The 24,378-nt window shown below is 42.3% G+C and overlaps 2 long non-coding RNA genes across 2 annotated transcripts; one reads left to right on the forward strand and one right to left on the reverse strand.

Moving 5' to 3' along the window:
* Window positions 1-16,457: 16,457 nt before the first annotated feature.
* On the reverse strand, window positions 16,458-20,119 carry LOC118354345 (uncharacterized). Its single transcript, XR_004814748.2, has 3 exons — window positions 20,017-20,119; window positions 17,271-17,440; window positions 16,458-16,590 (listed from the first exon to the last, which is right to left on the reverse strand). It is a non-coding gene; the product is annotated as an uncharacterized LOC118354345 (long non-coding RNA).
* Window positions 20,120-20,164: 45 nt separating this feature from the next.
* On the forward strand, window positions 20,165-20,894 carry LOC112653659 (uncharacterized). The gene is made up of 3 exons (XR_003132352.3): window positions 20,165-20,244; window positions 20,447-20,622; window positions 20,765-20,894. It is a non-coding gene; the product is annotated as an uncharacterized LOC112653659 (long non-coding RNA).
* Window positions 20,895-24,378: the final 3,484 nt, after the last annotated feature.

Here is a 24,378-nt window from a genome sequence, read left to right on the forward strand (position 1 = left end):
GAGTTAAGTAGTAGTGATTCTCATCAAGTCAGAAACTGAAACCCAACCTTGAGTGTTGAGGTTCACAAAATTAATTCATTATAGCTGAAGAAACCCTTGGAGAAAGTCTACTCTATTCAAGCTCTACATGTATGTTGCTGTGCATAAAGGTTGGCAGATGTGCATAGCCCTTGCATCACAAATTACTGGAGAAGGCTTATGAAATGCAGCTCTCCTTTAAAACAAACTATGTAGGATGCTCTAACACAGCATATAAATATATCACAATATATCACAAGGAGTGTATATTATGACCACGGTAAAATACCTCACTGTGGTAAAGACAGGATTAAGCAGGTCTCTCAAGTGCAAGCCTCTTTTAGGTTCATTTTTTCCAAAAGATCTAAATCAAACTGGCAAAAAAAAAAAAAAAAAACACCCAACCACACAAACAAAAAAAAAAGAAGCATAAAACAAAGTCAGTGTTTCACATGCCTGAAGAATCAAGGATAGCTTTGACTTCAAAGGATGGCCAGATCCACGGGCTCAAAGATATTATCAGGGCTCCCTATTTCCCAGCTCTCTTCTCTGTTTCTCTCTTTGTTGGCCCATTCATTCTCAGATAGAATAGCTTTTGGAAATACATTGAATCCCAAATTCAAGATTGCAACAAAGTGGTCCTTTCTTACAAATGAAAGCCTTAGACCTAACTCTCATGAACCTAAATCAGATCATGTATTTACCCATGAATCAGCCACTAAAATTAAGGGTGGGGTCATTCATTCAACCCAAGACCTAGAGTCAGAGAGTAGGAGTGGAGAGGATGTGTTTACCACAATAGGGGAGGATGGGCTCTCAACTTCTAAAGTAAAAGCATACTCATTTGGGCATAGTAGGAGTTTTACTTTGGGGCAACAGTTGGGTGGTTGAGGCAGAGCGTTTTGCCTGGTAGACCAATGGATTGACACTTTCCATAAGACATTAACGTATTTTTACTATATTTTTCTTTACATCCTACTTCATTTAAGAAGGTAAGGCAATCATTTTGATATATTAGATTTGGTTTCTGAGAGGAAAAAATAGATTTGAAGAACCATTGTATGTGTTGTTAATCCTGTGCATTATATTTCAATAGTGCATTTCTCTCATTTCCCCAAACAAAGACATGACAATCCCTAGAGTCTTAGCAACTCAGTGGTTACACCTACTCAATTATGTATTTGGCTCACTTGCAGAATGAAGTAATCAGATGAAGCCTGGTACAGACTGGCTTGAAGTAGAACAAATATGAGTGAACTCATCCAACAACATGCCTGAGGGGGGAAAATATCCTTTACTTTCATTGCTAACTCAAAAAGAGCCATAATTGAAAGGTGCCACTTCGTATTTCACAACAGGATAGAGGTTGGGAATATAAACAACGAGAATGAGGCAGAATTTAGAAGGTAAAAACTAGTCATGACTGCAGACAGGACCCAGGAATAAAGTACAAAGCCGAACAAGACAAGGAGGCAGAAAGGATCCTAAAATGAAGCCATCAATCATCCAGGAAACACACAGGGCTGGCATCGAGGCAGGTTTAGAGGATTAGGTGGGAATGAGAACAAAAGGCCTCACCAATGGGATGAGTTTCAAAATGAGGGCGTTTGGGGCCCAGGCAGCCTCATGTTTTTTGGCTATTTTTGTTTTGGTGCCAAGCTTACAATTTGGATCAGACGGTGACTGTGGGGGCAGGTAAGCTGCATTAGAGGGAGGTGAACAACAGAAATGGAATATAGTGGAAATGTTCCACTTCTTATTGCCATCGACCACTTAGGCCCTCTACATCACACACACACACACCCCTTGCCCTTCACACCTCACACATACACCTCATTCTCTTTGCTAATATCTACTTATTTTTCAAGACTCAGCTAAGCCATTGCATTCTTCAAGAAGGCTTCCATGGCTAACCACATTTCATTTAAGAGTTCCCACAGTATTTCCCATCATATTATTTAATGAATTGTGTTTTGTTTACCTGTTCATCATCTCCAGAAGCTAGAGACCATAAGTAAATCACCATTGCATCCCCCTGAACCTAGAATGATGTTCATTCAGCATTGTCTTTTGTTTTTAGTAAGTCATCAAGTTTAAGCTACATCCAACTCAAGCAGTAACACCAAAGTGATGTCCTCCTGTGCAATAGCTAAAAGAAGAGTATGGTATCATTGTGTTCTATGCTTTTCCTGTGCCAAATGAAACCTATGTCCTTGGCACAGGTCCCAAAATATTTTAATACGTAAATTTATATTACTTATGGGCAGATTTAAGAAACATTAAAATGAGTGCCCAAATGCAAAGGATGTGTGGACAATTAAACATTCCCTTTTGCATTTGGTAGTTCTTCTCTAGATAAGATAATAAAATAATTTCCCAACCATGATCTCATTCCCGTTTGAGAACAAACTATGAGAAGTCAGAGCTCTATGATATTAAACAAATCACCTCACCTCATATGTAAAATAAGAGGATCCATTTATGCTCTATACTTCTAAGAAGTTGCCTTTTTTTTGTACATTTGTCCTTCATTTCTAATATACTAGAGTCTTCCAAAGGAATATTCAAAATAAACATGTATTTTCTATTGCAGTGATTCACACATTTTAATGTGTGGTGAGAACAGTTGGCAGTGAGTGAAGATTTCTGATGTTTCATTCTAGTGATTCTGAATCAGCTGATCGGAGGTTGAGCCCAGGAACCTGAATTTTTAAAAAATTATCCAGGGTGATATTGATTCAGGTCATCTCTTACAGACCATTCCTCGCGTGCCACTTTGTTTCCTTTATTCCTGTCACCTTTGTATATGTCACTTATTCTCCCTTGACAATCCTTCAAGGACATGCATGAGTTAGAAAACGAATGTATGAATGAACAAATGAATAAATTAACTAACCAAAATAAGTCTCTCCAAAGAGCACTTATGGTTGTTTTTCTGTCATTCTGTCATATTTAGAGACTGTCCAGCTTGAGGTCTAGGCCAGCACTGGCATAAACTTGCCGAAGAAAAACCCCAGCTGAGAATGTTCTTAATAAGTCCAGGAGGGAAGAAGACATGATCAGGAAACAGGTAAGAGAGGGGCCCATAGGAGATTGTTAGCAGAGGCTGACGTCCTAACACATAATAGGCAAGAGCTGCCATTCGGAATGAGCCCATGGGAGACAGCTGGTTCTTTACCTCAACCAATTTAGTTTCCAGTTAAGAAAGTTACTGGTCATATATAAATATATATATATATATTAAAAAAATATTTTTTTTCTGGATTAAACTGGTTCAATTCAAATGTGTAGTTGGATGAGCTTCTTGTTAACTAAAGTGGCCTGGCATCATGGCATTGAGACAGAACACAGGTAATAATGAGTATACAACTAAGTTGATCTTCAAAAAATTTGGCATTGAAACAAAAAGAAATTAATACTTAGATTTTACAGATGTTATGGCACAAAAAAGTGGTAATACTAGGACCTCTATACTTAGAAATGATACTTCTTGCCGAGCTGTGCCTTGGGAATGTGGGTGTGACAAGAAACCTCTACAGGTTCCACCCCCAAGCTGTCTTAGACTCATTTTCACTGGTTGTTAATGGTTGTGCTTCAGTGCCTAATGGGACTTGATCCAAGAGGACACCTGCTTTCTCTCTGACTGTCACTATGGGTACTTCATCAAGTTGGCTCTCCCTGACAGTGGACAGCTATTGGTTTTACCCAGTGGCCTCCATTTTTTCCCACCAGCGTTGATGCCACCTGGTTGCTTTGCACCTGCCCTCTTAGCTTGTCTTTCCCCTTTGACGTGACGTCTGCCCATTACTGCTCCCTCCAAAGTAATAAGCCAAGGGGATCTTTTGAACAAGATTAAGAACCCCTTCTCTCTCACTATCCTTTGGTCTAGAAACTTCAAGAACATCTTTGACCCTCTTGCCTTCCTCTCATTTAACAAAGCTCGCCTCACACAGTTGCTCTTCCATTTCATTCCCTCTATTTCTACCTTCGTGTTTTCCTGTATTGACCCATTCCTAAACAATAGCCGATTGCAATAACTTCCTAATGGGTTTGCCTGGCCTCAGGCGCATTCATGTACCTCTTTCCAGAATTCCAGAATACACTTTTAAAAACATAACTTTTCTTTCGTTGACATTGTATTTGGAAGTTTTCAGGTGAGTTTTACTATGCTCAATTAAGTGTACTTTGACCAACATTTACCAAACATCCGTTATATTCCAGACACTATTTGGGACACGTGCCGATGGAGTATAGAGCTAGCAGAAGAAACAGACTCATAAAGAGATGGTTAATGTACACTGGGTAAATTTAATGGCTGAAGTAGCCCTAGAGGTTGATGAAAGTCTCCCAGGAAAAGAGGCACTGAAATAAATCTGAAAGAATCAATAGAAGGTGGCACAAGGAGGGTAACAAGGATATTCAGCAGTGGGTATGGTGTGAATGAAAGGCTTGGAGAAGAGAATGGACAGAGTTCTTTGAGGGTGGAGTAGATATATCAATGCTGGGCAGGCATGGGCAAGAGATGTAACTGGAGCAGGCTCAGATAATAGAAAAGTCTATCAGTCAGGCTAAGGAGGAGAACTTTAGCATCATCTGAAGCTAGTCCTTAGAAGTACAGTTGACCCTTGAACAACAAGAAGATTATGGGCAGCAACCCTGTGCAGTCGAAAATCTCCTTATAACTTTTGATTGCCCCAAAACTTAACTGCTAATAGCCTTCTGTTGAGCAGATCCCATAACATGAACAGTCAAGTAACACGTATTTTGTATGTTACAGGTATTGTATACCGTGTTCTTACAATAAAGTAAGCTGGAGAAAAGAAAACGTTGTTTCAAAAGTCATAAGGAAGAGAAAATACATTTATAGAAATTTACAGTATTTATAAAAAAAAAAGTCTGCATATGAGTGGATCCATACAGTTCAAATCCGTGTTGCTCAAGGGTCAGTTGTAGTTCTCAACTTAGGTCTCATATCCACAGCACGTGATATGCATTAATGTGAAGATGGTATGTAAAGCCGTGAGATAAGCGTGGTACTTTTAGATGACAAGTTATTCACAATAGGATTTTTGTGTGTTGCAATAAACAGATGTTTATGATCTGTATCACATTTTTTAAATTTATTTAAAAAAAACTAAAATTAAAACAATCAGCCTTTTAATAGATTACATTAGATTAGATCGTATTATCTCTGGATCATTTACTCTCTTGTGCTTTTAGAAATAAGAAGAGGCTCAGAGCTATTGGAACTAATGATTCCAATGAAAATGCTACTCTACCTAGGTTACTCTAACTGAAGGGAATGAGTCTAAGTGGATGCCTGAGTATGATTCAGAGCTGTTCTTGACTCTAGAGAATGCAAATCTCTTGTTTGCAATTATGCACCTTTTTCTGGTGACAAGGTTTTTTATAGTCATCGCAACCCCAAACAGTCAGGGACTTAAGAAAATGAAAAGATCGATAGATGATATTAGCTCAAAAGAAAAAAAAAAAAGATAATAAATAGTTGGATTGACAGAAAAAAGGTGGAGGGGATGAATGAAACAAAAATTCAGAAATAAGGTACTATAAGGTACTAATTTGTCCTATTCTTTCTTTCTCATGTGTCTTTACGTAACTGTTTTCTCTTAGAATGTCCTGCTATAGCTTTTTTTTTTTCCTAGAAAAAAGACAAACTCAATTTTTATACCTCTCTGAGTTCTTCAGAAAACAAGAAATACATTTTCTGAAATTTTTGGTGTTCATTTTGTGGATCACAAATTTGTTTCCTTTTACAGACAGGCTTGATTGTGCTCATATTTCCATTAGTCCATAATGCATCCCTTTTCCCAAGTGGAAAGATCATCAAGAACAGAAATATTATCTTATTCTTTGTAATGCAAATATAGCCTAGCACTGGGTCTTGCCAGAGGTAGTGAGTAGTGGATTTAATGAATAAATCATGGACTATTTTCAGTTCCATTCAATAACATATATTGCATACACTGTGCTAGGTTCTGGTGATTTACGATGGCTAGAATACCGTTCTAGATCTTGAGGTGCTTGATGGTTTCATTTAAAAATAGCTCTAAATAGATGCCATCATATTACTTTGACATTCCCCCTATTTTTTATTCTCTAGAAACAATTTTATAGGGGGCATGGTTTCCTTAAGAGTGAGGTGTCGATGATAAGATTCATAGCAGACTGAAGCTCTTTACATTTAATAATAAATCAGAGGAGAGTTCTTCGAACATGAAAAAAAATGATACATTTCAAAGTTATTGGATCGCTTTTCCCTAATATCTTAACGTACAACTCTTTTAGGCATACAATATAAAGAGTCCATTACTGTGACCACTTTTTAGTTATATTACTGATATGGTCCAGATTGAATTCTGGGAGATCTGCAAATAAATATAAAAGGCACTGATGCCTCCTCATTAAGAACTAATGTCCATATTCTAAAAGATGCAGAAGCAGCAGATCGTGTACGTTGTATATTATTATGCCATATATTGAGGAAAATATATTTGAGCCTGTAGTTTAGAAATATATTGGATAGGGCAGCCCAGGTGGCTCAGTGGTTTAGCGCTGCCTTCAGCCCAGGGCCTGATCCTGGAGACCCGGGATCGAGTCCCACATCAGGCTCCCCACATGGAGCCTGCTTCTCTCTCTGCCTGTGTCTCTCATTAATAAATAAATAAAATCTCAAAAAAAGAAAAATATCTTGGATTATTGAGTTGGTTAGTGTAATGCAATTAGAATAATTTATAATTGTAGCGAGTTTCTGTTTTTAACTTTTCAAAGTATACTTCATTATTAATCCCATCCCTTTTTATATTTATATTTATATTTATTTATATTTATATTTATATTATTTATATTTATATTTATAAGGGTATTTACACATGATAGAAATGCTATTTTATAAGTAGTATAAGAGTTGTTTGGGCTGACTGATGCTGATATTAATATATAAGTATAGGAAGTAGTTGAGAACCAGCGTGCTATGCTACAAAATGGCCAGCATAAAAAGAGGAAATGGGCCTGAATGCCTTGGAAGTCTACCTCAAGAGAGCACTAGACATATACAGCATCACCATCTATGACTCTGCTAGCTCTGCACGGAGCATGTGACTCCACTCTCTGCCCCTCTGCCACCAGCTTGGCCTACCCAAGGCATTCCCTTATCACTTATCAGCTAGCTTGAATAGTTAAGTGGAGAGTCATTAAGTTTCTTCTACCAAGAATTTCAGAAATTTGAAATTGAGCACTGAAAAACAAAAGTAAGAATGGGTACTTCCTGAAGAATCTAGGTGGGGACTATCAGTTAGCAGCCATATGCACAGTAGCACAGCAAAGTGCTCAAAATTTCATGGAAGCAGAAAGAACTAGAGACAACGGCGAGGTAGCCTCTGAAGGAGAGGGGAGGCAGTGGCAGACTTTGCCAGTTGATCTCCGACGTACCTATCTCCTATTTTCCCATCCTAGCACAGTGGTTTCTTACTCGAGAGGCTGATGGTGCAAAGTACTCCGTTCTTCAGCCTTCCCTCCAGCTAAAATGTGGGCCTGTGCCCCCCCAATAATGGCCCACAAACCTCAAGAAAATAGATAGGTGACATCTTGGTAGGACTTTATTCTGATCAAAAAGAGGCAGAGGAAAGGAAATCGCTCCTCTAGTCCTTGGATGGTGTCAAGCAAGGATATCCTGTCTAGAACAGTAGGGACCATCTCGTGACCATGACGTGATAAGCCAAAGGACCACCGCCTGCGTACTGAAGACAGTTCGAGCGGAAGCAGTGAAAGAGCCCTGGTCTCTGGTGATTTTAAGTTCTGGTTCAATCGGGCTGAAACTGATGTATCTTTCGATTTCTTGTACGTATGATAAAGGATACCCTCGTGTTTCCAGCCGTGGAAATGTACTTGGACATATCCGAGTAGCCGTCAGCATCTGAATTCGTAGGTTTTCTTACGTCCTGATCTTTATATCTCAGGTGCATCTACCTCCATGCAGCCCAGATGAACCAAAGTTTTCAGTGATTTTCTCTTGTCTTCTCACAAAACAAGCCCCTCGCCCGTTTTCTAATTTCTTCACATGTGTTTCTACTCCTTGCAGATAGATTGGCCTTGACACAGGCTTTCGGTGATGTATTTTTGAAGTTGAGGGCTTTGACTACAATCACGACAGAGTTCAATTGTGATGCAACTGTAACCAGAACACAGGTTAGCTACGTCAGCCTTTCTGGTTATGTCCCACATGCTATTTCAAAAAGTGGTTGGAAAATAGAGATGTCATTCACTGACCAAGTATTCAATGCTATATAAGAAATGCTATAATAACCATTTTAAGAATAACTTCAATGCACACAGTGGCATCGTTTAACCTACCATAAAATTGCAGCATAATACCCAATGAAAAAGGGTTCAAGTGTTCAAAGAAGGAAATCAGAATGGAACCTGAATATATTTAATAACTATTTGAACTTTTTTGCAGGGAAGTCATTTAATACTTACCCATTTAGATCCTTTTAAAAGGAAGCGTCTCTCCCCAAAGCCTCTCTATTATGAAGCTACAGTCTCCAGATTGCCAACTCCATTGTCCATAGAGCAGAGCGTGCTTGGAAAAACCTGCCACATAAGCAAGTTCTCACAAGCCTGGGGAGAGATTAAGTACTGCTGTGTGTAGCTACTTCCAAAGATGCCTTTGCTTCTCCCGCTTCACTGCTGCTGTGAAGTCGACAATCCTGGAAATGCATTTTGAGGCAGGGAGTTTTCAAAGTGACAGGCTTAAAAAATACAATTCACCTTTTGCCCTTCCCCTCCCAGCTGCAGGATGCTAGGCCTCCTTAGAACTCAGTTTTGTGACTCTGAATATGCACCGATATCTTAAATAAATAGGCTAATCTCTCCTGGGCCACAGGTTTCCAGTCGTAGTTTATAGTCTAAATTCCCTCCTTTTAAACGCAGATGATTAAATGGGAGTGTTTGCGATTTAAACAAAAAGAAAAACCATCTTTCATATCTCCTAGTTATATACTCTAATCTCAGTTTTCTTATGCGTTCAGAGAAATAATTAATAGCAGACTTGAACTGGCTCCAGAATTTCCTCTTACCTAAGCGGTGGCTCACTCAAACAGAGAGGAAATCAAGTGGAATAAAAAGCATGGGAAGGGAAATCTGTCTTCATTGTTTCTCAATTTCGTGGCCAGAAAGACCTGGGTAGCTGATGTTAATGGAGACAGGAGCTAAGGGTTCTCATTTCACCTCCGATACCAAGCATTTTTATGACACTGGTCACTTAGGCTCAGTTTCCTCATACGTAAAATCACTCCGTTAGCCCCCATGGTCTCTGATGACTCTTGAATGTCGGAGTTCTAGTCCTTGCTGAAATGTGATTCGATGGTCTTACGGGAAGGAATAGAAACTTCGGAGCCAGAAAAGCTAGGTTTGAAACCTACTTTCAAATGCCTCAGTTGTGTGTCTCTGGATATAAAGTTCTCTGCTCGTAGCCCCCATTTCCCCTCTGTCACACGGACTAGTGTGACAATTATGTTATGACGTCACATATGGAGATGTATTTATTAAGTTGCATAGTATTTTATAACAAACTTTGTATCCCAAGAGCCAGCATAATTAGTAGTCTTTAAGGAAAAAAAAAAAAAAAAGCATGTGGGATATAATTAGCTTTAAGAAAAATCATATAAAATATAATTATTAATTACCGAGAAACAAAAATCAGCCAGCTGGAAGCTGTTTGCTCAGCTTCTGTATCCAACTTGCAGCTCGAAGCTGGAATGTCTAGTTTCACTTGTTAATTCCCAATCCGCATGATGAAAGGGACATGCGCAAAGGAATCATAAACTCAGAATTGCGGCACCTCCAGCAAACAGCACAGAGCAGCCCCAGAGGAACGCACAATCTAAATAAAACTGCATGATCTTCCACATCAAGCCCCCAGCCCAGTTGTCCAACATGACGTCATGCCTCAAACCCCCTTGACAGAGAAATTAGAGAAATTCTAAAGCCATCACTGTAACGAATTGTGCTCATTTTGCCCATGTCAGCGCACCGGTGCTGCCTCCAGCCATCAGATAGCCAAAGACAACCTTGACATTCCCAGAAGCAGGTGGCTGCCCAGGTGATTTGATTTCATAGTCTTTAAAATACATAAATCATTACTTATTTATTTTTTAAATTTTTAAAATTTATTTATTTATTCATGAGATACACAGAGAGATAGAGAGAGGTAGAGACACAGGCAGGGGGAGAAGCAGGCTCCGTGCAGGGAGCCGGACGTGGGACTTGATCCTGGGTCTCCAGGATCATGCCCTGGGCTAAAGGCAGTGCTAAACCACTGAGCCACCCGAGCTGCCCTAAATTATTACTTCTAACTCGATTCCTTTCCTTCATTGGAAATAAAGGAAGACCCTCCTTCCTGTCTTCTTTAGATGATTTTTTATACCGACGTCGTAGTGGCCATCCCATCATGACGGAGCTCTGTGTGCATGGACACGAGGTCTCCACCAGGCTTTGGAGGACCGTGTCCTCGTCTCCTCTGTGTCACGAAGTACCTAGCAGGGTGCTTGGTCGTGGCTGCTGCTAAGGAAGGTTTGATGAATGGATGAATATATGAATAAATGAAATCCCTATCAGAAGTTCTTCTTTTCTCCTTTTTAACCAAAGTTTATAATGATTTTCCAAAAGAGGAAATAATCCTCCTGCAAGAGGTTTCAACTCTGAGTCTTAATCTTTTCATATTAGAGCAAGTGAACTTCGGGTACTATCCTGGGAGATGCAGTGAGTGGAACACTAGGGCCGAGGACTAAGTCAGAGATAGCAGTGAGCACCGGGAGGGTGGAGGTCCCAGAGACACTCGGCGACCTGGGTCCTCTGGGTCCCATTTGTTTTGCTGGATGACCCCGCTCGCAGGTGCATCGAGTGTGTGGCTGCAGGGCCCTTCCCGGCAGGGACAGCAGCGGTGGCTCGGTGATGAGGCCCACTAGGGGCTGGGACCGCCCGAGGGATTGTCAATGAACCACCTGATTCACAGTTGGCAGCGATGCTACAAAGTAGCTGTTTATCCCAGGAGGGACCTGAGGCCCAGCGAAGTGCTGGCGGGGGGAGGCGGGGGGAGCAGTGCAGAGTCGGGCCCTGGGGGTCGGTGGCTGGAAGCCCCAACGTGCTCGGGGCCCGGATCTGCAGGGCTGCTGCCAGGAGGCATGAGGTGGGCCTGTGCACAGCGTGGGGCTGGGGTTGGGCTGGGGCAGACGGCAGAGGCTGCAGATGGGCCTCACAGGAAGTCTGCATGTCCCACGCCTGGCACAGTGGCCACCTCGACTCTCTCAAGCTTGGCTGAGCCGCAGGAGGCCCGGGCTTGGAGGACTCCAGCTCTGCATGTCCTGTGGATACTGATGTCTGCTCATCTGGACGGGGCTGACACGACTTCGGCCCAGATCTGGCAGGTGTGAGGGAGCAGAGCTGGCTCCTCTGAGGTCAGCGTAACCTCCAGCATCACAGGCTTTCCGAAGCCACCAACGTGTTCTAGACGCCCTCCTTGCCCCTGTCTCCACAGCGACCCCTGCAAGTAGTGAATAAGCTGAACGGCAGTGTGATTTCTGGAGCAGCTGAGCTGCAAGTAGCTGTGAGTCCTCCCACCCCCGGGAGGCGAGGGAGGGAGGACCTAGAGCTGGGGTGAGAGGCCAGGTCCTGTGCCCCAGCTGGGTTCCCGCTGGGTAGGAGGCAGGCCCACGTCGGACGGAGCAGAGGGAGTGTGGCCGGGGCCGGGGCCAACAGATGCACCCTGAAGTCAGGGGAGGAGCAGCAGAAAAGTGGGAAGCATAGGGGCCGCCGAGCACCGCTTCCTCTGCCACCTGGTCCGTTCTGCATGCTCCTGTGAGCCACTGATTGCATCTGCGGGAGCCACTGTCCTCGGCCAATCTACAGAAGATTTCCCCCTTCCAGAGAGGTGCCCATCGGGAGGCTGCCACCGGGTCATGGACGTCCCCGCCCGCAACACGAGGCACAGCCCAGCAAGCTATGCCCAGGTTGATTGGAGAGGAGTCCAAGGACTGGGCTCCACGCGTGGGGAGGGGATATGTGGTTGGAAAGTACGGATCAGTGGGTCTCCTCAACTGGCTTTAGGGTCCAGCCAAAGACAAAAAAGAAAAAAAAGTCATGCTAAATAAATGTTATTACAGCAATCCAGGCTGACACAAGGAGCAGAAGGCATAACTATAAACGGTGGGCATTCATCTGTGAGATAATAGCTTTTTATTTTCTTTTTGCAATAAGAACACTCATCTCCTGAAATGGTTTCGGTCGAGAAATGATCAGCTCAGAGAGGTGGCTTATCTTTTAGTTACTTTCAGGCTCTTGTGCGAGGGAATACATTAAATGAGATTTGGGATTCTCTTCTGAGGAACACTTAAATCTTGTTTGTTTTATAAATACTGTGTATAGTGTTATCAGTGTTATCCTATCTATTTGTCTCTGTCCTCCTTCATTTCTTATGCACCAACACCTGGTAACCATCGATTTATTTAGCCAGAGAAATGAGACAAAATTAAAAGGCGAAATTAAGTTACTCGTATTCTAAGACAGTTCCTCTACGTCACGTGAAATTAGTATATCCTGCTTTTTAAGTGCAAAAATGAGTCCAATATCATTTTAAAATACAAGAATTATCATCCAAAAAAAATAAAAATTAAAAAAAAAGAATTATCATCCAACTAAACTTAAAAATAATATTATCACAACTGCAGTGGTTGCTCTTACTTGTAGCAAGAGTTTCTCCCCCTCATTGGACTCAACAAGTGGGTTATGTGCCAGGTATTGCTACTCATATGGAAACGTGAGGTTTCAAACTTGAGGAATACTAGATGTGGTCGGGTCAGTAAGTTATCTATGCAAGTTAACTGCAAAATGTGCTAGGGCAGTAATAGAAGTCTGTTGAGTGCCATGGCACTAGTAGACCATGAACATTTAAAAGGCTTCAAGGGTGAGGCACCTGGTGGCTCAGTCCATTGAACCTCTGATTCTTGACTTGAGTTCAGGTCATAATCTCAGGGTATTGGGATTGAGCCTGGGGTTGGGCCCCCCACTCAGCATGAGTCTGCTTATCTCCCTCTTCTTCTTCCCCATCTTTCTCTCTCTCTCTCTCTCATAATCCTTAAAAGGCTTCAAGATAAAATATGAATTAGTCCTTGAAGGATGAGTAACCTCTGGCAGACTGGCTTACTAAGTAGGAAGAACAGCATGACTAAGATAGGCGCGGGGCAAAGTGTGTTTCTGTGGTTCAGCGAGTAGACCAGTTGGCATGAAGATAGAGCATATGCAGAGAAGCCTTCAGACAGGACTTAGGGAGTGATGAGAAGCCATCCATCGTAAGGTATTGAGCTTCCTTTAATTAACCTGTCAGCATTTGGTAAGATGGGTAAGAGAATGAAGCGTTCATAGAGGATCGCTGTTAGAAAGCTGTTGGGATAACGCACAAGGGAGGTGGTGAGTGCCGGATCCTGGGCTGAGAACACATTCCATAGATGTGACAATACCCTTAGAACTTCGGTCCCAAAGACCTGGTTGGACCAAGAGAACAGGAAGAGGTATTGACGGTTCCCAGGGTCCAAGCCTTTGTGACAGATGATAATGTTCACCGAAAGGGAGGTTGAGCAGAGGAACTACTCTGCTTGTGGGGAGGATTAGTTCAGTCCTTGATATGTGGAGTTAGAGACACAGCAGGATGATTAGGAGATGATCCGCAACCAGCTAGAAATGAGGCATGGTTGCTTGGATGAGGAACCCATGTGGAGCTGTTGACGCAGATGACATCAAAGGACATGTAGGAATGAGATTCCAGAGAAGAGTTTAGAAGAAGGTTTAAAAAAAAAAAAAAAAAAAAGGTTCAAATAGAATGTAGGGAAAGACCACGAGTAAAGGGGCCCAAAAATGAGGATTCGAGGAGGACTGAGTTTAGCAAGAAAAGGAGTAGGACAAGTGCCGGATGCCGGAGAGAGGTCAAGAACGATGAGCATGTCTGGGATTGTAACAGTATTTTATCTTCCTGAAGCAGCAATTCTGAGAAAGTGGTACGAGTGGCGCACATTTTGCAAGCGGCCCACCAGTGAGTATGACAAGGATGCCCGGAGAGTGAGAGAAAAATACATTTCCAACCATTGGAGAGGGATATTTGGAACAGGAACGTCACAGGAATGACAATGTCATTTGTCTGTGCTGAGTCTGTACAGTTCATCGTGTTATGTGACAACACTGATAAAAAAGACACAAATATTAAAATTGGATGATCCATTACACTTATCAATTAATGCGCTCACAAACCAATCTTATGAGCCTATAATAATTTCTTTGACATATGCAGATCAAAGTTTGTATGCCTTTACATTAATTTAAAATCTCTATCAAATGTTTTCCTTAATTGGAGAACTATGTGGAAATATTTTCCTTGTAAAGCCTGCAAGGTTTTTTTATATAATTGGAATAGCAGTCCCCAGGGGATCATCTGACTTCCAAGTCTTTCATTTTGGGGGTTTGACACACTAGTTATTTACACTGAGACTTGAAATCCATCCCCATAAAGAGAACAGGCCAGATCCTTAAGAAGTTGAAAGCTCTAGGGGCACCTGGGAGGCTCAGATGGTTAAGTGTCTGTCTTCAGCTCAGGTCATAGTCTCCAGGTCCTGGGATCGAGCCCTGTGTGAGGCTCCCTGCTCCGTGGGGAGCCTGCTCCTCCCATCCCCTCTATCTCTGCCCCTTCTCCTGTTCACACACACACTCTCTCTCTCTCCTTCTCTGTGCCTCTGTCTCAAATAAATAAATAAAATCTTAAAAAAAAAAAAGTTGAAAACTCCCACAGGTGATTCCTATCACCAAGAGAAACTTGAGTTCTCAGGGACCAAGTCATCTTTGGAAGGCTTGTGTATCAGAAAGCCAGGTCTAGGAAACCACAGAAACATGGGTTGAAGACTAACATTTCAGGCAAGGATGATGGGAACCTAGTCGGTGGTCTGTGCCTTCCTCCTTTCAGAGAGCTATTTGGTGACTCCAAACTTCAGGAGAAACTACTAATGAAGAGGGAAAATGGGCAGGGAAAATGCAGGTGGGTGATCGCAGCGGTGAATGACCTGGAATTCCTTATGCCGACTCCAGCAATGAGGATAACGTTTTGGCAGCACGTGTATCTCAAAGGGGAGCCAATAGCCTCATGAATATTATTATAACATGTCCATCTATAGCTTGGAATACACAAAACGAACGGGGCTCTTTGGGCGGCAAATTCTAAGTTTTATCATTATCTCAAATCAGGTAAAATAACATTTTTTATTCAACTGCCTCTTAATCAAATTGTGCTACAATGTATTTTAACTTGTATTTTTCTGTGCTTCCCTTTCTGTCCACACGGACACAATGATTTCCTCCCTCAAAATATTTTACTGTAAGAGCATGTTTATTTTTATTATTATTTTTTTTTTTACTGTTTTGGTCCCCATGCAAAATCAGATTCCTCTAGGCCATAGGTCATGCCTTCAGTTTGGAGGGGCTCATACATTTACGGAATAACCTTAATAGAACCATAGAACTATTTCCTAAAGCAATTTCTATGCACAGAAAGAGTTGTGAGTTTTTTGGGTTTTTTTTTTGATTTTTTTTTTTTTTTGGTTTTTTTTTTTTTTTTTTTTGTTCCCTCTGACTTTCACAAAAATAAAGGGCTAATATCACCAGCGGGCAAATTTTGTAAAATTACTCTCCAAAGTGCTTCAACAAAACCTGCCAACACAACTCAAGCCCAAACTTCCCCCTTCCCTGCTTTGTAGCAAAGGGCCTCCCTGGGACAGGCTGCCAGTCATGCAGACGAGAGCCAAATTGTTTAGTGGATTTGGGAAGTGGACAGATGTTCTCCTGGGATGATGGAGACAGGCACCGCCACATACATTTTCACTTGACGTGTTAACCAATATTCTTAGCCAATTATTCAGAGGCGACCAGCAGTTAATGCATGCAAAGGCAGGAGCTAGAATCATCACTCATGGCTCCCACTCAGCCCCAAACTCCTGCCAAAGTGCTAAATTCCTCTCTCGCTCTGAAAGACACGGAGTTCATTTTGTGTGCCCTTGGATGTGCTTCTTGAGGATTATATTAGAACATCGAAAGCTGATTATGAAATGGTCATTGTGGATGAATAAATAAAGGAAAATAAAACAAACGCTGAGGATCTATGCCTCCAAATACTGAACCGTAAAGAATGGGTTTTACATATGAGAATACATTTGGGGTCTCAAATTACCCCGAGGCTTTGGAATAGTGCAATAAAAGCAAAAGCAGCTGGACCACACCAGTGATATACTGTGATAACTGCTATTAAGCTCATTTGCAAAAGAAATATGATGTAAGAAGATCTATCATTTTTAATGGAAAATAGAAAAAAAATGAAAAGATGATGCAGTCCATTTTGTTCAGAGAGATGACAGCAAAAGAAAGTCAACGACAAGAACCCTCACCGCCAAGCATCCACATGCACAAGGCCATGTTCTCTGCCATGGCCTGGGGCTCCACGCAATCCAGACTGGGACCTGGGACCTGAAAAATGAGAAAATAGAGGGATACAAACCTTGCTTTTAAGAAGATTGCAACCTAAGCATCATTTTAAACTTAGCTTTTTATATTTAAAAAGTGTTTTTTTTTTTTAATTTTGGGGGGAAATTGTGCTACATTCAAAATAGACAATAGCCATTTCTATAATTGCTTTTTTTAGGCAAATGCATCCATGCGGCAGATATATAGGATCATATCTGTTAGCGGCTGGTCAGTAAAACAGAAAGGTTGTGATTTTTTATTCCAAAACAAATATTAAAATTGGATGATCAATTACACTTATCAATGAATGCGCTCACAAACCAATCTTATGAGCCTATAATAATTTCTTTGATATATGCAGATCAAAGTTTGTATGCCTTTAAATTAATTTAAAATCTCTATCAAATGGGGGTAATTGATCAAGTGATGATGACAAACTAGACGAAGGACTAGCCACCCAGAGACTGACAATTGCAGGAAGCGGCTACCATGCTCAGGGAAGGAGGACCCGGGGACATGGTGCCACTAGGAGCTGAGGACACCCTCTGGGAGCTGGATCCCTGTGAACAGAACCATGGAAGCTGTGACCACGGAAAGAGGAGCTGAGAAGAGCGAGAGCTGAAACCACCAAGGAGACACAGACACTCATTGAAACCGTAGGCAGGAGAAGGGGGGAGAAATACCTCGCTTCCCCCTTCCTCGCCTCTCAAGTCTCCTGCATTGCTTCCCACTGGCGAACCCCACTGGGAACTAGCCAGCAGGGAAGGGACCCGGATGGAGAAGTGTACACGGAAGGCCTCTTCCAGCGGAGAGCAGAGGTGGATACCGCGCTAAACACTGCCTGTACGTGCATCTGCAAATGCAAAGATGCAAAGATGAGGGAGGGAAGTGAGAGCAACTTGCAAAAAGACCAGCCCTGGTTGCAAAGGCCAGCCCTGCTATCCACCCAAAGCCTGTGCCCCAAATGACTGCACCCGCCTACCGCAGTTGTCCCTGAAGACATTTGGATCTCTCTCTAATCTACTGTCTATGCTGCAGAGAGTGTGACCTCCTCAAATCTGCTCCCCCCACCCCCAAATCATGAGGCCCTCTGGTTCCTTTGAAAGTCTTCACTGCCTTCCACGGCTCTTGGGAGAAAGGCAAAATCCTTGTTGTGACCCACAGGGTCCTTCAGGAAGTCCAGGGCTACCTCTCCAGGCTCATCTCGCTCGGCGGCCCCTTCCTGGCTGAACCACAGTGGCTCTGGTTTTCTTGACGTGTTTTCACTGGTTCGTTCACTCATTCCTCGAGAATTTATCAAGGGGCTACTTTCGGCCGGGCCTTTTCCCTCAGTCCAGGGAAAGAGTAGTTCATAAAACAGATGCAGAATATACTTACCTGATGTATGGGTTTTGTTTCTTTATTTGATTTTTTTTTAGTGTATGAGTGTGGAAGGACGACACTAAGTAAGACACAAATATCGATTATTTAAGGTAGTTAACAGTGTTGTGAAGAATGCTTTCATGTGCGACAACATCAGGAAGTCCTTTATAACCATGTGACATTTGGGCAGACACCTAGAGGAGGTAAGGGGTACCTCCCTTGCGATGGCCGAATGTGCCGCATATAGATGAAGAGCTTACCAGGCAGAGGAAAGAGCAAGTGCAAAGTCCTGGAGGAATAAGTACAACATTCTAGAACTTTCCACATCACTACTTCAGAAGAGGATTTCACACTTTCCTCTCATCCTGTATTGATCTGATCCTTCGATCCTGTCTTGGTGAGATAAAATTCCCTGCATAATTTCAAATGTAAATTGTATGTTTATTGGTCTGATAGGTTGATGAGCAGTTACCTCAGCTACTTGACTGCATGCTCTCTGAGGGCAGTGACTGGATTTCTCTTAGGAAATAGGTTTGCGAACTAGGGGTGGTGGAAGGGGAGGTAGGCGGGGGGTGGGGGTGACGGTGACGGGCACTGAGGGGGCCACTTGATGGGATGAGCACTGGGTGTTATTCTATATGTTGACAAATTGAGCACCAATAAAAAATAAATTTATAAAGCAAACAAACAAACAAAAAAAGGAAATAGGTTTGCTGCATAAAAGAGACACTTCAAATACAGGGACTGCAAAAAAGACCAAAGCATATTTCTCTGGCATGTAACTGTTAGGATGAGTCTGGAAGCTCCGTGATGTCAAGAACCCAGAGTCTCTATTTTATTTCCCTGGGGGTCCCCGCAGTATTTCTGTCCTGGCCAAGATCATGTTTATCAGTGTATTTGCAATCCAGGCACTCGACGAGGGGACGATGAGCAGGAACAGGAGAAGGACAACAAGCCTTCTCTTCTGTAGTGAGAACCCAGAAGTCACCTGAGTCACCTCCCCTCCTATTCCATTAGGCAAACCTCATCACATGACCACGCTAAGCTTGAAGGAGCGCTGGCCTAATGAAAATGCTGTTTCCATGAAAGCAGGAAGGAACAGACAGCGAGACACCTGGCAGTATCTACGGTACCGAGCAAGAGAAGGAACTCAGGGGCCTAGAGATACATGTGAGGGGCAGTCGGTGTGCTCGGAGAGAGCCGAAACGAGTGACTGAGTCCAGAACATTGTCGGTCTTGACCAGAAGCATGTGGGCTTGTGGTTGGATGGTAGCAAAGAACCCAACAAGCAACAACATCAATCGGAATCCTACAAGACATCTAACGGGAAAGCAATAAGTGCTTGTCGGGTACCTACTCTGCTGTCCAGGCACAGCTTAGGTTGGTGGAAGGGGGCATAGGCCAAGTTCACACAACAGGGCCGAGAGTGGAACCACTTTGGCACTGAAACCACATTTCCTTAGGAAAGCAGCCCAGAACAGCTGCAGGCCAGCAAATCAATGATCAATACGTCCTTCCTGTGCTGCGGACGGGCTGCTGCTTTTTCACTGATAGCAGATGGAAGAATCGTTCCCCTGTTTAGCGGTCGGGCTGCACGGATGACACTGGCTTTGCTGTGAAGCACCACAGTCCGGTGAGAGCCATAGAACAGACCCAAAACCAACTACAGATCCGATCACCTACTAGGCCTGCCCGAGGACGTGCACCTGTAGAGCCGGATGGCAAGGACGGTCCACTCCAGGGCATGTAGGCACATTTTTGCTGTAAGAGGCCCAACAGCGATGATTTTAGCCTCTGTGGGCCCTGGGACCTCTGCTTTGATTATCAGCTCTGCTGCTGGAGCCCCGAAGCAGCCAGAGACAACATGTGAATGAATGCTCTGGGCTGCTTCCCAATAAAACTTTATTTACAAAAGCAGGTGGCCTCTGGTCTTAGCCCAGGAACCCTGGTTGGCTAAGGCCAGGGTTAAATTGTTGTTTTAATCTGTTTTCCTGGAAGGAAGGAGGAAGCACGTTTTCATTTTTACTTCTCAGAAGTTACATGAGCCCCTGAGGCTGCCCTCCTTACCGGGGACCCTCATTCCACAGCACGGGGTGAGCTCTGTTGCTACGTGCGCAGCATGAACAGCTCATGAAGGCCAGCGGGGGAAGGGACGGCCGGAGGTGGCACCATTGTCAAGTGAGGACTTCAGCTACATCATAAAGGATGCTATTTAGTTAGAATCACCGAGAGCTCCATGCAGGTTGTGCCATTCCATCCTCCAACACGTCTATGTACTTCCGTAGCCACGGAAAGGTGAGAAACTAAGGGTCCCAGAGTGAGCAATGAGTGGAGCCAAACCAAGATTTCACCCCAGATGCCTCCCATTTGTTATGCTGTTAAGCCTTCTGGATTTGAACGGCTTGGGGAAGTTGGGACTTAAATTTATTGCCTTTCGATATCAGGAGCTCTACCCCTCTCTCATCAATCCCTCTCATTACCATGCGGGTCATTTCAGGGATGTTGCCCTTACTTCGCATCATGTGCTCATGAAGTTAATAAGGAAGTAAAAGATTTCAAGAATCTTGTTAGCATCGTGCTGGGGGATACCAGCAGGTCTTGGAAAAGAAGAAGCCTTTGCTTTCTACAGTGTCGTGATGCAGGATGCCTGCAACAACTCCAAGTCTGAACTAGGTCAAACTCATATCTATTTATTCCATATTTAAATTACTTTCCGAAATACAAGTTCCATGATTTCAAATATTTACCACCAGGCAGAAACAAATTAACTTTTTTTTTTTCTCCTTTCTATTATCCTCCTCTCTCTGAACAACAGCAGCGGCTCACCAAGACGTTAAAGGATCTCCATGGCTGTACCCATCGCATGAAAGACCCGTGCAGAACAGCAGATTTTAATTAGAATTGGGAAAGAGCATTTCTGTTTAAGTAAAATGAAAACACAGGTGGTTAAGTGAGTTCACTCTGAGTCTAAACCCCAAAACACTATTTAAAGAGTAAAGTGGCTAAAGGATTTTGTTTTTCTGGTCAGCTTTACCCCAGGTAGAAACAATAGTCCTACCACTGCTGACAGCATGGGGTGATCATGCGCATCTGGCTCCAGGCCAGCCATTCTATGCTTTCATATTCTCTAACTGGAGAAAAAGGTTCTCCAGCAAAATGTCAAGGAGTCTTCGAGTGTAATATCACTCATGCCTTATTTTTTCCCTTAGCTATCTTAAATTTTTGTTAGAATCATGATGTTCTGGGGCGCGTGCCTCCTGCAGCCTTCCCCTGCTCCCGACCACCACCACCACTGGGGGACGTCCTTCTTCTTCTCCCAGTACCTTTTATTACAGTCTATTTCATCAGCTTATGTTTGGTGTTGTTTTGTTTTGTTTTGTTTTTTTTCTTTCCTATTTTCTATCAACAACCAAATCAATGGGTATCTTTGGAGCATGCATCTGGCTAGGAAATCATACCAAACTCAAACCAGTGACGGATTTGCTGACAATTACTCATCAGTGTCATCCCTGAAGATCTAATTTGGTCTCATCTGGAATGCCGTTTGGACAACGAATTCATAATGAGTGACAATCGAGGCTGAAGTGACATTCTGTTCATCGAGATGAATCAAGGCCTGGTGTTTGTCGATGGCAGGCACCAATTAAGAGTCACAGAGACTTCAGAGCAGGGAGGTTCAGGGTCAGAGTCTAACTTAGCCGCTTTCCAGTTGTTGGAAATTACAAAAGTCACTTGAGCTTCCTCCCCTGTAGAATGGGAGTGATGATACGGTGTGGGAGTCGGAGAAGGACTCTGAGGACTACAGTGGAAGGTAACATACAGGAGGCGTTTAAAACACACCTGGGCGTGTTGTTCACGCTACCGTAGCGTCTTCTATTATTACTGGGTTGGTATGAGCCAAAGGTTGAGAGCCTGTGCCGTAGTAAGTACTTAACACACATTATCTCATTTACTCTCCAGTCAACTCTGGAGAGTCGTGTATTTGAGAAAAAAACATCTCAGAGATTTACAGCTCCACGTTTTAACTGTGGTAAAATGGAGAAGCCTGTCTGAAGGCTCCTAAATCCATGATACAATAGCAGAATGAAAAGATTTAAGGATATTTTTTTTCTCATTGAATACATGTAAATAAGGTAGGATGTCTTCCGAAGCACATACATCTACAAACACTGTGATATATATTTGCATATAGACACACTTTCTAAGCACAATAAATGTTCCCAAAAATGCTTATATTGAAATACACCATCTCCTTTAAGATCATCAAGAATATTTTATACTTTAAGACAGATAGTGAGTTGGGTTAGAAGCACATTTCACGGGCATTGATCTTGCAGCGAGCACCTTCTCATTATTCTTGCCCATTTATATGACTATTTGGGGAAATTAAAGGTGTGGTTGTTTTAACGATGCTTTTGTTTCCTTGGAATTATCTCTAATATTTCTCAGAATACTCACCCTTAAATTAAATGTATGGCGTATTATAGAGGTTGTTTGGGCTTCTTTGTGGCATTTTTATCTCACTTAACTTCCTTTCCAGGTTATTGATTTCTTAGTGCATTTCACTGCATCATCACTAGCTTCTACATGGCACTATTATAGGATATTTTAAAAAGATTGTAAATTATCATAACAGTAAATAACGTAAGCATAGGAACCTGAGTCATCAAAGCACTTGCAGACATTCCAGTACAGCTATATCACCCTATGGGCCAAATAAGACCAATAAGGGTAATTGGCATTTCTCTTTAATGTGTAAATGGCATTTCATTGTCACAATATTAAGGTATAATATATTATTTGCTTGGTTTGTAAGCTTATAAATTTTGTGATTCTTGATAAATTTCGAATATTTGGAGAACATCACACAATTTCAAAATGGTCACATAAAATTGTATCTTTACATCACATTAGAAGATTATATCTCAATTCCATATAAACGATTCTATACCATTTATGAGTGGAGCAAAGAGCTTAGTCTTTGCTGTTTTCCATATCCCTTTTGAGTTAGTCCCACGGTTCTTCTGCTGTGCTACTCATTGCATTGGTTTCATCTGAGCATCGTGACATTTAGGACAAAATATCCTGTTTAGGGCAAGGCATTTAGTACTTCTGGGCAAAAATACCAGTAACCCCAGACATTGGGATGACCAAAATGCCTCTCCCCATTTCATAAAGCCTGGTAGGGAGTTAAAATCACTAGATGCCAAAAAGTCTACTTTCCCTGCCAGCCCATTGACCACCCTCTACATATCCTGCTTTCTGATAACATGCCCACCCTGGTCTACTCTGCCTTTCAACATGATGAGGGCAGAAGAAGGTGAAGTGACAGGAAGCAAAGTAATTGTCTAAGGGGTGAATCCTGGGACCTGGGAGAAAAAATCAGAGAGGAACTTGGAGGACAGATCAAACCACATGAACAATAATAGATACCAAAATTAGTAATAACTTAAACATTTCCTGAGTACCAGGCATTACATCAAGTGTCTTTTATGGATTATTTTATGCCTCTATCCACACAACAAACCCATGTGGTGAATACAAGTCATGCCCTAATTCTATAGATCAGGGAATGACTTTAGAGTGTTTGGGTAGGTTAGTTATTGTTCAGTTTTGTTAATCTAGGAGAGAAGATACAAAGATAAGAAGGAAGGAAATGCATTTCAGGACAAAAGAGAAAGAAAGGCCTTGCCCTTCAAAGATTCACACAGTGTGGGATGTCAGAATATAATGATAAGTTGATTTTAAGCCTCAAGAAGTGAAGAGCACTAAAAGTTTATTTAAATTTCTTAAGTATTTTCAAAAGGGATGTGCAAGAGGTCAACCAAGAAGTGGGAAAGCCAGGCTGGAGAATGCTATTCTTACAGCAATAGAGAGCGACTCGGAACAATTTTTCTTAGAAAGCAAAACCCAGGGCGCTGGGGTGGCTCAGTGTGAGCTCCTGCCTTCGGCTCAGGGCGTGATCCTGGGGTCCTGGGATCGAGTCTTGAATCGGGCTCCCTGCATGGAGCCTGTGTCTCGGTCTCTGTCTCTGTCTCTCTCTCTGTGTCTCTCATTAATAAATAAAATCTCTAAAAAAAAAAAAAAAAAAGCAAAACCCGCTTGATCAGGTCTATAGTTAAGCCATCTAATAAATAGCCAAATGACAAACTTTATACTCAAAATATTTCTCAAATAGCCAGAAAATGAGTGAAAACAAACACATGGAGACATAATGAATGCAGACTCCTTCTTCTTCCCTCAGAAATTCAAATATGTGGACATAGGATGATAAAGTCCTTATTCAAAAACAGAACATGAAATCACAGTTTTGGGGATTTGAGTGTAGTCTGGTTGCTAAAAAAGGCAGCTTCGGCTACATTAAAATATCCAGATTACAGGAAGCCACATTTTTATTACACTCTGCTATAGATCACATAAAACAACCAC

The sequence above is a fragment of the Canis lupus genome, chromosome 3 (genome assembly GCF_003254725.2).
Source record: "Canis lupus dingo isolate Sandy chromosome 3, ASM325472v2, whole genome shotgun sequence".
In the NCBI taxonomy this organism is placed as follows: Eukaryota; Metazoa; Chordata; class Mammalia; order Carnivora; family Canidae; genus Canis; species Canis lupus.